Raw genomic sequence first — 16,234 nt, forward strand, 5'->3', positions numbered from 1 at the left:
GGAATTAAAAATGTATAGCAATAGGCATTTAGGACAAAATTACCTCACAACACAAAGTGTATGTACTATTAGCACTGATGTTATTTATTTATGTGTAGCTAGAATTACATGCCCACATAGGACCCAGGCTTTTGAAAATATCTGAAAGATTTTCTCAGGGCTGTAAGAAACTACAACTATGCAGAAGTCTGTCATGGGCTTTCCTGCAGGGGTTCTGATAATCCCCGCATGGCTTCTCTTGGTAGAGATGCATTAGCAATGTTCAATCAATGGTCTGTGCTTGTTGATACAAGCAAGTGTCCTCTCTAACACACACAGGCCCAAAGAGAAGGAGCTCAGTCTTCTTGCTAGAAAATTGATAAAGAGAGTTATTTTACTAGAGGGACCTCTTAGCTATACTCATAAGTGGGGCAACCACTCATTCGTTTTTGGCCTCCTGAGGATATGTTCTCAAGATGGAATATTTTCCACCTTCCATTCTTCATAAGAGTGGCATCCCTCACCAGTTTCAGTGGTGAGGCTTGAATATATTCTTATCTTCCATAAAAAGTCATTTAGGTCAGGGGCACCAGGTGGCTCAGTCGGTTAAACGGCCGACTTCGGCTCAGGTCATGATCTCACTGCTCTTGAGTTTGAGTCCAGCGTCAGGCTCTGTGCTGACAGCTCAGAGGCTGGAGCCTGCTTCAGATTCTGTGTCTCCTTCTCTCTCTGTCCCTCCCCTACTCGCGCTCTGTCTCTCTCTCAAAAATAAATAAACTTTAGAAAAAAAGTCACTTAGGTCAAGTGTATGGGTAGATATACTTTGGAACTTTAGAGCCTCATGAAGTGCTGTAATGAATGTTAAATTACACACGTTTCAGAATTCCTCACAAGCCTCACCAACCAGGAGCAGAAAGAACTTTTAAAATCTTGCTTTATGTCATTAAGTTTCTTTAGAATGTTGGTTTTGACAGTAAGCTGCTAAAAGCTGCTATGTAGCCCTTGAAAAATTCTTTTGCTACCTAGGAAAAAAACCATTTGAACTCTGCAAATTCTATTCTCATGAATGTGGTTTTTAAAAAAGATAAAAGTAAAAGAGTATTGTAGTTTTAAAATATATGTGTGTGTATTTTATATATATATAAAATATACAATTTTAAAACTTGAAGGGATTCAAATGCATTTAAATTTAGTCTCGGTTATTTTGTACATGATTACACAGATTCACAGATGGGAAATATATTCAAGGTCATACAAGAAAAGAGAATTTTAATGGTATAAGTAAGACTGTAAACCAAATTTTTTAAAGTTCCAAATCAAAACATGTGCCACGACGTTACATTGCCTTGTTTCATAATTTCTTGATAAATGGTAAATTTAAGATGATAAAACACTATCCACTGATATGTACTAAGTAAAAATGTTAAGTCATAAATTTAGACACTTCAAGGATACTGCAAACATATTAAAACTAAAGACTCATAATTTTCTTGGGGCAATGACATTGCTTAGTTTTAAAATATCACACATAAATCATTTATCTAATGAGCTTCGTCTTATTGCCTTCATTTCTTTTTTTAAAAAGTGTCTTCAGTCATTGAAGATGCTAAATAAAATGCATCAACAGAAATTAATAGGCAATAGAACTTGATGAATTCTCCTAGAGAATATTTTTATAATGAAAGCTTGGCAACTGTTCCTGTGATTAATCATGATAATGCACAATCCCTCAGGCCCTAGATAAACTGGCCTATTCCTTTTTTCTGGAATATTCCTCTCTTTCCCTTTTTCTTTCAAGAAGGATTAACCACTCCACCCTCTCCATACTCTTCTCTATGAAATCCACCCCCTCCACTTCTCTATCCAAATCCCACTTTCCCCAAGAAGATATCTTACACCCCCAGAGGAAGTGATCTTGTTATTTGAATTCCAAAGTGCTTAAAATTTCCAGCCCTCAACACCAATCATACAGTGTAATATCATCATATATTCCCCAGACCATAAACATTCCAAAAGGATTTAGCTGTATGTCCTAAAAGATAGGTGTGGGTAGGGGAGTCAATAAATATTCCTTGCTAATAGCTAGAGTGAATACAGCAAATGGCTAAGTACATCAGAAGCAAGGATACTCTAAAAATGCAATCATCAGTGGGTCATTGATTAGCACACATACTGAACGCAAGGTTTCTCTATGAAGAAGGGACTCTCCCAGCCCCACCTTTCCTGTTACAGACAAGTGAGAATAAAAATGAACTTTAAAAAAAGAAGCCCAAAGAGAAGCTTTCCAATTTAGTTTAATCTGAAGGGTTAGTGGCTAAAAATAGTCTTCCTTTGGCTGACCAGAGATCAAAATTCCCATCTTTATGTGAGGGAAACAAGAAAGATAGAAGTGAACTTTATTAACTCAACACAGGCTCGGTGACTAACTAATATTTTGTCACTGAAATTTACAACAGTCGTATGAGAGAGGCATTATAATTGCCATTTTCCCCCTATAAAATTTGCCCTGAATGCTAGGGAACCAGGATTACACACAGTATGTGTTTTTAATATTCATTAATATATATTAAATGTTATTTATTGAAAACTAATAATTCATTAGGGCTCAAAGATTAACTATCAAACTATTAATATACTACATTTTTAAAGATGTCTCATATTAGTAAAGACACATTGTGTACCAGAATAGAAATATTTTTTCTTTTAGAGCGCTAATCAAAATCAAATTTTATCTGCCTTCTGTATTTGCCAAGCTAGCCATGTGGGGCAATAGCAAAACTGGGGTTTCTTCCAACCTCCAAATCCTATGATTGGTTGATTTATAATGGAATCAGAGGCAAACTTTTTTCTACCTAATTAAGCTTGCTGATGGAGTAGTTTTTTGTATATGCAAAATTTGCTTGCATTTGGAACCTTGTTGCCTGTCCTCTGAAAAGAGGGCAATGTTTTCCAATCTGAAGACATTTGCAGCTGTGCAACTAGTTGACTAATCACTTCTGAGATTTTCTTCCCCAAAATAAAAATCATTTGGGGACTAATTGTTACTCAGAGTAATAACAGAGCTTGGCATTTCTGAAGATCTTTTCATCACTGGATTTCACAAGTCTGAGAGCCCCTCTCTGAAATCCTGAACCTCTCTCCTCCAAAAGCCCACATGGAGGTCTGAATGGTAACAGATTCTCTATGGCAGGTTTGGGGTTAGGACTGGACTTTCCTCACCCACACTTTTCACCTCACACCCATGTAGCCTTCCACTTGGCTAGTAGATTCCTACAGTAGGAAGTGCCACACAGAGCATTGTGTGCAGAGCTCCAAGACTCAGGATGCATCCCAGACTCATCTCAGTAGAGGCCTCGCTCAGGTCAGTGGTGGCCTTGCAGACCTCACATGGATTCAGTGAGGATCCAGGTCTCTAGGGGATCAAATACATGAATGTGCTTTGTCAAGTATTAAGCACATTCATACAAATGTAAATTATGATCCACATTTATCTGTCATTAGTTCAACATTCTCATCAACTTCTCCATTTATAAAATGGCAAGAAGATGACTTAGCATATATAACGTCACTATGCAGAACATGTTTAGAGGTTTTGCTAAATGGAATACACTTTGAATTTTTTATAATCCAGCTATATCTACAAAAACAAAACCGGGCTTTTATTATTCATTTCAATACTTGATTCTTCGCTTATGTGACCCTAGTCAAGAAAACCTGTGTGTTGACCAAGCCATAGAGACAGCTAGGTATGTGGCCTCAGGCAAGTCTTTCTCCAACTGGAAAAGTTGAGGGGTGAAAAAGAGATGAGGTGAAAGGAACAAATGGGTCTGGGTACCCAGTTCAGCATCTGTATCTTAATCCTCTACCTCCAGGGAAACTCTGGCCTTCAGCAGAGAGAGCTCTGCTGGTTTAGAGCTCCCTGTATCAGATTTTTCACATCCGAATGCATGAGGGGGCCCACACTTGCCATTTGAAGACAGGGTTTCTAAAGCCGGGCTCCAAATACAATAGCGTAATTTGGAAATCTGACTAAAATTGTCTGAGGACTTTGCAGAAGCAATAAAGGACGGCACCAAGTGTGTGTGTCGACGGCTTGATTTGCAGATCCACAACAAATTTTACCAAGCACATTGAGCAGAACAGAGGCCCACACTAAGAAAACATAAATTCCAAAAGCGAATTACTTAATTAGAAAAGAAGGGTCAGCAAACTAACTGTAAGATCTGGAAAGAGTTGTGGGCATTTTTTCTCTGTCTTTTTTTAATAAAAGGAGAGGTAGGATAGGTGGTGAAATCTACCACCTATCACAAGCATATTATGAGAATAAAATGATAGACCAACTGTGAGAGTTTGGGGTAACTAAAACATGTAATATAGGGAAAAATATTAAGTTTATACTCTGTTAATAACAGGTAACGTTTCTGTAATTTTTTGAAATAGTCTACCAATGTCTAGTTTCTCAAAAGAAGGGAATATTTTTTATATCCAACATGTGGATTTAACAAAATATGTAGAGAACAAAGTAGAACAGTTATAATAACCAGATTATCATTTTTTAAAAGTCAAGCCATTGCTTGCAATTGGATTTTTGAAATACAGATATTGCTTATTTTAAAAAATAGATTTTTGGAGGCACCTGGGTGGCTCAGTCAGGCGTCTGACTCTTGGTTTCAGCTCAGATCATGCATTATCTCACAGTTGTGAGATAGAGGCCTGTGTCAGGCTCTGAGCTGAGTGTGGAATCTGCTTGGAATTCTCTTTCTCCCTCTCTTTCTACTCCTCTCTCTCAAAATAAATAAATAAACATTTTTTAAAAACTTAAAATTAAAAGAAATAGATCTGGAGGGCACCTGGGTGGCTTAGTCCATTAAGTGACCCACTCTTGATTTCGGCTCAAGTCATATCTGGCAGTTAGTGAGTTCAAGCCCCTCATCGGGCTCTGTGCTGACAGTGTGAAGCTTGCTTGGGATTCTCTGTCTCCTTTCTCTCTGCCCCTCCTCCACTCATGCTCACTCACTCTCCCTTAAAAATAATTAAACTTAAAAAAAAAGAAAGAGATTTTTTGTGGAAAAACTGAATGTAAAGACAACTATTAAATGACATTTTCAATGAAAATTTGGTCATTTCTTAACAAATTAAGCACCTTTTTATAGGATATGTCATTATTCCTAGTGTTTAATAAATCCATATTTGTGTATGCTTGGCTTTCTTAAAGTAGATGGGTTGATCTTCATTGTTTTAGTAATCTCGATTTTTTTTTATTGCAAGGCATAGTTATTGAATGCATACTGTGTCCCAAACAGTCTCCATTTTAGGTGTGAGAAATTCAAAGATGAATAAAACACGGTCTTGGTTTTTAAATAGTTAACCAGTTATTTAAGGAAGATGGTATAAAAGCAAATATGTTTAAGAAAGTGTAATATAAACACACCAGGGCTTTCTGAGTCATGGTAACATCTCAACAAGCAAAAATAATTCCCATTTAAGTGGGGTGGGGGGGGGTGGGGGTGAAGGGATCAGGAAATGCTATTAAAAACAAAAAACAAAAACAAAAACAAAACCTTAAACCTAAACCTAAGAGGTTTCACTGATGACAGGGAAGGAGTGAGGATGGGATGGCAAAGGCAGGGGTTGTTGGGGTGACCGGAGATGAGTGATCCCAATGGAGAGAACATTCTCCATGAATTCACAGAGGCCAGAGATAGTATGAAGGTTGCTCATATCTTCAAGCAATTCAACGAGACTGGAACATTGGCCAAATAAGTGGGTGGGAAGTAAATTGTTTCTTTTTTCTTTTTTAATTTTTTTTAAAGTTATTTATTTTTGAGAGAGACAGAGTGTGAGCAGGTGAAGGGCAGAGAGCAACAGAAACACAGAATCCAAAGTAGGCTCCAGGCTCTGAGCTATATCAGCACAGAGCCTGACATGGGGACAGACTGTGAGATCATGACACGAGCCGAAGTCAGACGCTTAACCAACTGAGCCACCCAGGCGCCACTGTTTCTTTTGAATTGGTCTAATTGTTCATAGATCTAGAAGGGAATTCCTGAGTATGGCTTTACTATGCCTTTATGGTGGAGACTGATGAGAAATAGAATGTGGGGGTCCTGGAAAAGAGAAGACAGAGCAGTGGTGCCAGCCCTTTAGGTCTATATTAGAAATAATCTAATGCATTGGACAATGAACAAGGTTTGCACATTCTTAGACTCAACCTGGGGGAAACCAACTTGGAAAAAAAGGAAACACCCAAAAGAGCAACTTACTGAACACTTGGCCCCTCCTTCCTTCCAGGCACCCATCTTTTCTCATCCTCCCATCTACACACATACTCTGACCTAGATGATTCTCCTTTTTACTCAAAAACTTAGAAATTCTGGAGTGTGTGTGTGTGTGTGTGTGTGTGTGTGTCTTTAATGAAGAGAGGCAGCTGGGAAGGAGAAGAGAGAGCTTTTTTTAAAGGTTGCTTCTTCCCAGTTTAAATAGAACACCTACTTTGAATATGCCCTAGCAAGTTCAGAACAGAATCCAAGACTGAAAAATATGGAAAGGCAAAATGATCAATCTACAAACATCCTGGTTCATTAGCCACTAAACTGCAGAACCATTTTAAATGAAAACAGTCTCTGGATTGCCTAGGGGTTGATCCTCAACACCACAGCATCAATCAACCTGTCTCTCTCATGCACACATACCACTGACACTAAGCCCTCTGGGAAATGTAAACAAGCCGATTAGTTGGCCTATTAATGTTGAGCCAGACAATTGTTATTCCCTTCCCCCTTTTCCCTTATGAAGAGAACCCCAATTTTGTTTGAAACATCCATTGGTCCAACTTGAAAGCTATTTTTCCCAGCCTCCTCCCTTATTCCTATGAGTGGGCATTTAACAATTCTGGCCAATGAGACCCAGGAGGAAGTCTGCTGAAGAGTTTCTAAAAATGTTGCTTTTTTGATAAAAAGGTTCAACTCCTTTCTTCCTGTGCCTTCCTCCATCCTGCCTGAAATACCCAAGTGATATCCAAGCATTTGCTGGATGATATGATCAGAATGAGTTCAGAAACCAACCTTTCAAGGTTCATATAGATCAGCCATGTTTCTCATGGCATGTGGAACTGCTGTAATGTGGGGTATTGTAAAATCATGGACTGAATTCCAGGTGCTACAATGTAAGAATTTTAAAATCTATACTAAAGTTTCTCTGATCTCTGGATAGGCAAAAAAGGATGTGATCCCATTTTCAGGTGCAAAATATAATCAGTCATTAACACAGGAGAGCTATCCTCTCCTCCTACCCATTCAATCCTCAGTTCTCTAATCCCAAAACATAATAATTGGCCAGAGATGATATATTATTTACATGATTAACTGCAGAGATGAAAGGTAGACAGAGGTAGCTTGGTGACCACAAAACTTATGCTCGCTTTTGAGAAGTGGCTGCCCAGCTAGGGACAATGTTTCTCAGCCTTCCATTGCATCTAGGTGGAGCTACATGACCATTTCTCACCATTTGAGTATAAGGCAGTCAGGGGGCACCTGGGTGGCCCAGTCAGTTGAGTATCACACTTAACTCAGGTCATGATCTCACCGTTCGTGAGTTCAAGCCCCACGTTGGGCTTTGCACTGACAGTTTGAAGCCTGTTTCGGATTCTGTATCCCTCTCTTTCTGCCCCTCCCTCTCTCTCTCTCACTCCCCCTCTCTCTCAAAAATAAATAAATATTTTAAATAAATAAATAAATAAATAAATGCCAGTCATGTATGTCATTTCTGGGCTGAAGAGGTAGGTATAATTCTCACAATGTCTTTTTCCATCTGTTGGCTGACTTAAGTACCTAGAGGCAAGACGAGCCACAAAACAGAAGGATCCAGGATCCATAAATGATCACATGGAAGGCCACCTGCCAACTAGGAACAACCACACAGAACTTTTCATGAGTAAGAAATACAATCTAATTGTGCTAAGCCACCAAGACTTGAGGGTATATTGTTGCTGAGGCTAGGGTTAGTCTAATTAATATGAAGGGCAAAGACAAAAATCTCACTAAGCTAAACCCGAGATAACTGAAAAAGTACTAAAGCAATTGAGCTGACCTAGAAATGATTAAATTTTCTACCATTAGAAAATGGGACATTAGAAATTAATTTGTAAGAAAATGAAGATATTTGCACTTTTGCTCTCCCCTGAGTTTGTGACTTGTGAAACTCATACCTGCCAGGCACTAAATATACTTTAATTTGCCATCTTCAGTTAGGCTAGACATAGTCTGCTTTTCTGCAAAGAATTTCGTCTATTTACTCCTGTTAAGAGAGTGAAATGAACACAATGTTCCATGTGGCTTTTCAGTATAGTAGAGGCTACAGCAGTATTCCATTTTTTTTTTCTGAATAGGTTATTTCAAGGTGATTGCGACTTGGGTTCAGAAGTCAGCTATCTCCCATATAAAAGTTGAGTTTAATAGAAACTAAGAATGCCATCATTTTGGTTTGACTGGGTGGCTCATTCAGTTAAGTGTCCAACTCTGGCCCAGGTCATGATCTCGCGGTTCATGAGTTAGAGCCCCACGACAGGCTCTGTGCTGACAGCTCAGAGCCTGGAACCTGCTTCCAATTCTGTGTCTCCCTCTCTCTCTGCGCCTCCCCTGCTCACAGTTAGTCTCTCTCTCCCCCTCAAAATAAATAAACATTAAAAAAAAAAAGAATGCCATCATTTCCTCCCTAAAATCAGAGAGTTTCTAATTCAATCTGCCCAGGAATTTTCTATAAGTTTCAAGTGAAATTTTTTGTTCCAGGGGCCATCTTGTTTCAGGTCCTTTTAAAGATGTCAGTATTATTCCTTGTCCCAATATAAAGAACAGCTTCTGGTTCAGAGAATCATTTTTTGTGACCTAATTGGAACATCCCTTTCATGGCCCAGCAGGAAGAGCCACATGCTTTTCAGCCTAGCTAATTCCAGCAAGACAATAGGCAGAACTGAAAAAAAAAAACAAAGTAAAAGCCTCTATTCCAAATTAGTGAGACTCCATTTTACTTAATAAATGCAGAAATTTCAATCCAGTGCCCTTTTATTCTTCTATAGCCAGAATCTTTTCAGAAAGAAACTACTTCAGACAACCTTATTTGTGGGGTGAATATGGGGTGAAATGTCACAAGGAATTATTTTCTTTTTTCATTCTGAAAAGTTTATCTGCACCTTTCTCTTTGCATCCATTTGACCTTAGTGTAATTATAAACCCATTGCTACCCAAGTAATGTTCTATTGCAAAAGTAGGATAATTTTTTTCTGTACATCTAGACATAAAATGAGAAACCTTTTGCTTCTTCTGGAAGATAAATCAACTTAGACTAAATGATCATGCTGAATGCTTTAGAATTTTACCAGAATTACCAAAAGTATATGCTAAGGGAGAATGGATGCTGGGAAAGCAACCTCATTTGCCTTAAGAACAGAACCCCAGCTCTATTGGGAGAGGAATGCGCTCAGCTAAAAACAATTATTCCAGACTCCTCACCAGGAAGGGTGGCATTTCTCACAGTTATGACCCATAAGACATAAGTCACAATCTCTAGGCAATAGGGAAATCTCTTGGAGAAAGAGCTGATTCAGCTGGAGTTTGCCTTTTGCCCTTTGCATTTCCTGTCCTCCTGGCTGGAATACACCTTGGATGCTGGAGCAGTGGCAGCCATTTTGAGACCACAAGGTAACAAATCAGAGGATGAAGTCCACATGCTAAGGATGGTTAAGAAGAAGGAAGACCATGGGTTTTCCCAGGACTGTGAAGTCTCACCTTAAGGTCACTTAACTTAATGTCACTTGAGAAAAATCCTCTATTTGGTTAACCTGGTGAAAGTTGAATTATCTCTTAGGAGCTGTCAAACCTATACCAGGCTGATCCAATTAGATTGTAAGGAGAATGTTATTTTTTTTTAATAAGAACAGTTTCCAAACAAGTATTTCAGAAGCATTTGTTTACTTTGGTGACTATTAAGCTGATATACTCATAAATCATTTTTATACATTCTTTAAAATGACTCCAAGGGACTCTACCTGGCAGTAACATATGCAACTCTCACATATGGATCATCATGAATGCATTTCACCCTTCCATTAATTCATTTAGTAAACATTTATTGAGGTTTCCAGGAAGCACTGTGTTGGGGTCAGGGATGCAAGGATGAAAAAAAACAAAACAAAACAAAAAAAACCCCTGCCTGACTATAAGAGCTCATTGTACTTGAAAGTAAGAAGACAAATTATTTTTTAAAACATTCTATTTTCCAATTCTTTGTTTTCTATGGGTTGTTTATTTCATGTACATTAGCTCTCCAAAAGAGAGCTAAGTCTAGCTTCACGATCGACATTAACAAAATAAAAAGATCTGAACTACCAATGTAGTGTCCATTGCCAAATGTTCAGAATACTATTTCATAATTTGAAAATTTAATTAAATGTTGTTTTAATATGTTCATTACACTTGTGAGAAATAATTGAATAAAATTTTTCATTCGATCCACTGAGGGGATTGATTTTTCTAAAATCAGACTACTGCTATCTATAAAGCAGGTATTTAGTGCTACTCCACTTTGTTTTCTGTCATTTCTATAATTAAAAAAATCATTTTACATCAGGCCTTTACACCAGTACTAAAGGACAATTATTCACTATAATATGGTAGACAAAATACCAGTGAGGATCAGGAAAACCACTTTCCACTCACCTCTTCTTCTGGGTCACCTTAAGCACATCATTTAACTTCTATCTCAGTTTCCTTAAGGGTTAAATAATGGGGTGGAATTAGATCACTGTGTTGTTTCGTAGACCTAAAATTCTCTTATTTCCCTGCTCTATTCTCAGTGTGATGCATTAGCAGATAAGTTTCCAGCTAAAAGCAGCACATTAATATTATTTTTAAATGATGCATGGCTTCTCTATTTCTGTTGCCTCCGGAATTATATCTTAGCCCATATCCCATATCAAACCACAATTTTATATATAATTAAACAATATACTATCATCTTATATTAATAGTATCATATCATTGTACTCAGGATCAGAATATAAGACTGGTTTTATTATTTCTTGCTCTTAAAAACGTAACTTGTGTTGCACACGCTTGAGATAATTGAATGAAAATTAGATGGAGAGTACATTGTTTTTAATTTGCTGCTTAAAAGTATCCTCCAGATATCTAGGAGTGAGCCGAACACAGCTTACTTAAAAGCACAGTGATCTTCTTGCCCCATTCGAAATCGCTTTCAAAGTCTAAAAAAAGATTCATTGTATACAAAACCTGAATGCTGAAATTCCTATCTTCTTAGCATCAACAATGGAAGTAATTAACACATCTGACAGTTATCTGCAAACCACCACAGAGAGGTACCTGATTTTCCTATTACTTTCCTGAAAATACCTGAAATTGAAATGCATTAAGCACAACCAATTTAACCCACCCCCTTCTGAATTTGATAAAACAAGATTAAAGATGCTATTGTCTTGCTTGCAAAACTATCTTCAAGGAACATAAACACTCCTTACAAATCTTTTAGTTATCCTACAAACCTCCAACCTCCAACTCTTACTCCTATGATATATACACATATTCCCCTATACTCACCACAATGAGTTAAAGGTAGACAAAAGCTCTCGGTAGCAGCCTTTGAGCCATTACTTTGCTTTCCCATTCCCTTCATTTTAGGTGTCATGGCACAGTACTTTACAGATAGCAGTTCGTTCTGTTAGGTTTATTGCAAACACCAAAAGAGGTGTCCTGCACTCACTGGAAAATGCAGCTTTTATGCTTCTGGTCATTCTTCCCACAAAAACAACAAGACCAGTTTCGGAGCTATTCTTAACTCTCCTTCCAAAACATTTCAAAAGAGAAAGACAAGATTTCATGATTCCCATGCAAACTCCCAGCCTGCCCGCCTGCCTGCTGCTGCCAATACTTCTTACTCTTGCTGGTGATGACATTCAGCGAGCTCCCCAGCCCCGACGCTTCGTTATGTAAGGCTGTCTAGGTCAAGTGTAGGAGACAGACTGCTGGCCTGTGAAAACTCATGGAACTGTTCTTTCAGATTAACACTTCAGGGGCTATGGAAGCTGGAGGAAGCTGAGCTTTTACTACATCTTTTGGGGGTAAATATTTTTGCATGATTCAGTGGTTTATATGCTATAGTGTTGGCAGATGCCTGTCAGCCATGCTGAGAGGTGCAGAGAGAAATTACTAAGGGAGGCCAGTTTTGTCAGCATGCTTGAATGAGCATAGGAAGTCTTGAAGCAATCCTAGCTTTGAGACCCTTAAAGAGCAAATGAATCATAAATTAGGATTTGCTTATCAAGCATCATCTGTAGCCATCGAGGAATGAATGTTGATTTGGCTATTTAAACTCTGAATACAATCCATTTGCTGGGAGGTGTTACAGGAGAGCGCTATTAGCTCTAAGAGATTTACTGCAGTTCTCGGCTGTTATGTTGCCCTTGTCTGATGGCAAATTTGCTTCCCTTGTAAATAAGCTCTATGTTTTCCTGTATTTGTCTTCTGCTGTGATTGTTTGTGATAATATAAGAAGGAAGCCTGCAGAACCTGGCAGTTATGTGACTTCAACAAATAATAAATCCTGCCTACTTAGTTCCAAGGTGAATCCTGCAGTAAAAGCGCCATTTGATACTAGCACTGAACGATGTTGGGTTAGCTTCCCCGGTTCAAACTGCGCTGTGTCTCGGGGACTTGGAGGCATGATCCCAGGTTTGACATGGAAAGTTATTCACTCTATGAGTAAAATTAGAAACCGTATAGCGTTGGTTCTGTTTGAGACTCTCACACTGTGTCCTGCTATGGGAATTAGTTAAAATAACAGGCTCTTATTGAATGCTGCAGAAAAGCCTGGAGAAGTGGCAGGGGGAGACGGCAGCAGTGAAGTGATATTGGCAAGGAATTTTAGTAAGATTCAACCCGAGGTCATGATATAACAGATGGCACCTAATTTAAAAGATAGGTGTGTATTTAAAATGTTGAAGACAGACACGGCACATTTGAGAAGATTTGGCTTCCTGTATGCCCTTGGCAAGAGAAGTTCAGTGTCTTGGACAGGATGTCATGAGTTAGGAAAATAAAGGCTGTGTAAAGTGTCTCATGATGTTAAAGAGGTAAATGAGAACCTGAATCTTCAGCGTCCGTTAAGCGAGGCCTGGCGTGGGGTGGGTTAATGACAGCACAGTCACTAGGCAAACAGGTAGTTTTTAAGTATCTGAAATTTCTGGCATTAATTTTCTTGAATTAAAGGAACGAAAATGAATGTTACCAAAATGAATTTCCTTCAGGGCACCTTTCACTTCATTAATCATGATTAACAGTAGCACATTGATGCTCTAAGATGGGATTATGTTGCTTATCATTTTATGCTATATTTAATTGATTAAACATGGACATGTTTTCCCAAATAATTTGAAGAGACAGTTATGGTCCCTCAGGGCCTGATTTTATATTACTGATGTCAATAGGCATTTTCCCCATAGACTTAGCTTGGCATAAGAACGCCATCAGACCAGGTTTTACTCAGTTTGGTGCTTAGAATATTCCTCACAAACAAAACGTTAAAAATAATGCATGCATATTTAGTCATACTTACAATCGTTGAGTTCATATATCTTTAAGATAACACTGCCAGCATTCAGACGTCTATGAATGATTTTTATTTAAGACTGCTTTTATTGGCTATTTTCTAACAGACATTCTTTTTTCTGTTAATGAAGCTTAAATAATCTATATTAATTTCTTCATTTCTAAAGTAGAAGAGATGAGTTAAATGAGGTCTAAAGTTAGTTTTGGTTCTGCCATCTGTAGATTATTTTCCTCTAAGTGTGAATTAACGTTATTCATTAATCTGTGCCAAAATTAGATCATATTTTTAGTGAGATTATATTTTTAAATACCTACAGTATTAAGCCAACCTTGATTGAGGACCTGCCGAATGCTGGGCCAGCAGTTCTCAAAGTGCAGTCTTCTGAGCAGCAGCAGCACAGGCATACGTGGGAGCTTGTTAGAAATGCAGAGTCTCAGGGAGGGGGGGGCCGCAGCCCTCCGGGTGACTGTGAAGGATGCTGAAGTTTGAGAACCATGATGCTGGGCAGTACTTTGGTTAAATATCATGAAAATAGTTTTTACTACCAACAGTCGAGTGTATATTACAGAATTGAATTCTCTATTTTTGTGGCGGCCCAGATTTCTCAAGGTAAGTGGTATCTGTTTTAAGGATTTATGCAAGTATTTAGTATGTCTTCAGCCTAAATTTGTCCATAAGAAGCTTAATTTTCCAGCAATTCCATTTTTAGCTTTTAGAAGTTACACGGTGTGGTGGGGAAACAGTGAAGGACCTATCTCCTCTGTCTCTTCAGGAAGCAGGTCCTTCTTGCTCACTGTGTGACTTGGCACCTGTCACTGACCCTCTCTGATGTTCAATCTTTCATTTGTAGAATATTAGGTTGGCACACGTCAGGGCTTCTCAGGTCCACACAATTGACATTGGGGTCAGATAGTCTTTGTTGTGGGGTCTGTTCTGTACATCATATAGTATGGCACAACATCCCTGTCCTCTGCCCACAAGGTATCACCGGCAACCCTTAATTGTGACAATCAAAAATATTTCTATGGGCTCCTTGGTGGCTCAGTCAATTGAGCATTCAACTATTGATTTTGGCTCAGGTCATGATCCCAGGGTTGTGGGATTGAACCCCACATCAGGGTCTGTACTGAGTGTGGAGCCAGCTTGGGATTCTCTCTCTCTTCTTCCACCCCTCTTTCCCTCTACCCCCTTCCCTGCTTGTGCATGCTGTCTCTGTCACTCAAAAAAAAAAAAATTTCTTTTCTAGATATCAACACATTTCCTCTGGGGGAAGAATTGCCCCTCCCACCTCCTCCTTCTCACCCCATCCCCTCCCCACGTTTGAGAATCATTGGCCTAGGTCAGCTCCCCCATGTAAAGTTCTATTATACTAAGTAGTACAATAAGTGCATTATTTCTCCTTTTGGAAACATGCAGGTTCAAACTTAATAAAATAAATAGGTATATATGTCTCTCTTGTGTAACCCATGTGTCAGCTGAGGCCTCTTTGCCCTCTTGAAAATCCAGGTATAATTTGCTCAAATACCTACTGATCCACAGTGTGTGAAAGTCCCAAACTCTTCTTCAACTTCTCAGGGACTTAAAATCTAGCATCACCCTCTGTGTCCTGGGGTCCTGGTTCCATGTATGCTACCTCATCATGCTTAAAAAGTGACCTAGATTCTTTTTGTCACGAGTTTCTACCAGATATTTTTCTATACCAAACATCTTTGGGTTTGATAGATTTCAATACGGATTTGGGTTCTTCCCCTCATTTCTCCTCTTTATCTCCCATCTCTACGCCTCATCCCCTTCCCACAAGATGTTCTGAAATCTCCACATTCTTCTAGTGTCCACAGCAGTCCAACGTTCTGCAGCTCTTATTCCAGATTTAAATCCCAGACTCACCAAAGAGCTTGGAAGATCAAGGGTTTCCAGTTTAGAACCATCTTCCCTTCATGGAAGGCAGTTGGGGTCATATTACATAAGCATAAAATCATAAAATCATGGGGCTGGAACAGAAATTTAACTTCATTTATATGTCTTTAAAAGTCATACTGAGTAATAGCTCTTGGCCCTTCAGATTACACATTTGCATGCTAGAGTCTCAGAATTTTAAATTATATCTGCCTCAAACAGTTCAGCCATTCAGTCCAGACATTTTCTGAAATTGATATGCATGGTAAAAACAGGTAAGCCACACCACACCACACACCCACACCCACACACACATACATACACACATGCACACACACACACACACACATGCATAAACACATATTTTTTCCCAAGTGTTAGAAAGTCTTTTCAGGACACTGTACTATAAATTCAGATTATGTCCTAGGATATTTGTGAATTAAGGGACTTAATCTAAAACCTGGATATAAAAAATGTATCAGGTAGCTATATGTTGATTAATCAAAAATAATAGCTTCTATTTGAATGATTACATTTGTATTTCCATGTAATTTTATAGACATAATCCTTTCTGAAACCCACAGCAACCCTATAAGGTAGGTCCCACCACCATTATCATTTTACAGATAAGAAAATAAAACTCAAGATCTTCAGATGCCAAATCTACTTCTGTTCCCACTCTTCCATACAGCAAGACTCAATAGTGTATGTAATTTGAACACACTGGCGAATATAACTTCTA

General features: G+C 38.5%; 1 protein-coding gene and 1 long non-coding RNA gene across 7 annotated transcripts in view; one reads left to right on the forward strand and one right to left on the reverse strand.

Annotated features, from left to right (window-relative positions):
- LOC109272374 (uncharacterized) overlaps positions 1-11,914 on the reverse strand; it is a 117,519-nt gene extending 105,605 nt beyond the window's left edge. For all 6 annotated transcript variants that reach the window (XR_008424231.1, XR_002082432.2, XR_002082433.2 and 3 more), the window contains exon 1: positions 11,589-11,914. This is a non-coding gene — a long non-coding RNA (uncharacterized LOC109272374). The remainder of the gene's footprint in view (positions 1-11,588) is intronic.
- LOC109272337 (sodium channel protein type 1 subunit alpha) overlaps positions 11,896-16,234 on the forward strand; it is a 148,373-nt gene continuing 144,034 nt past the window's right edge. The window contains exon 1 of the mRNA XM_053908040.1: positions 11,896-12,109. The gene's annotated coding sequence lies outside the window, so the exon portion shown is untranslated. The remainder of the gene's footprint in view (positions 12,110-16,234) is intronic.

Source organism: Panthera pardus, unplaced genomic scaffold (genome assembly GCF_024362965.1).
Source record: "Panthera pardus isolate Hobbes unplaced genomic scaffold, ASM2436296v1 HiC_scaffold_10, whole genome shotgun sequence".
NCBI lineage: Eukaryota > Metazoa > Chordata > Mammalia > Carnivora > Felidae > Panthera > Panthera pardus.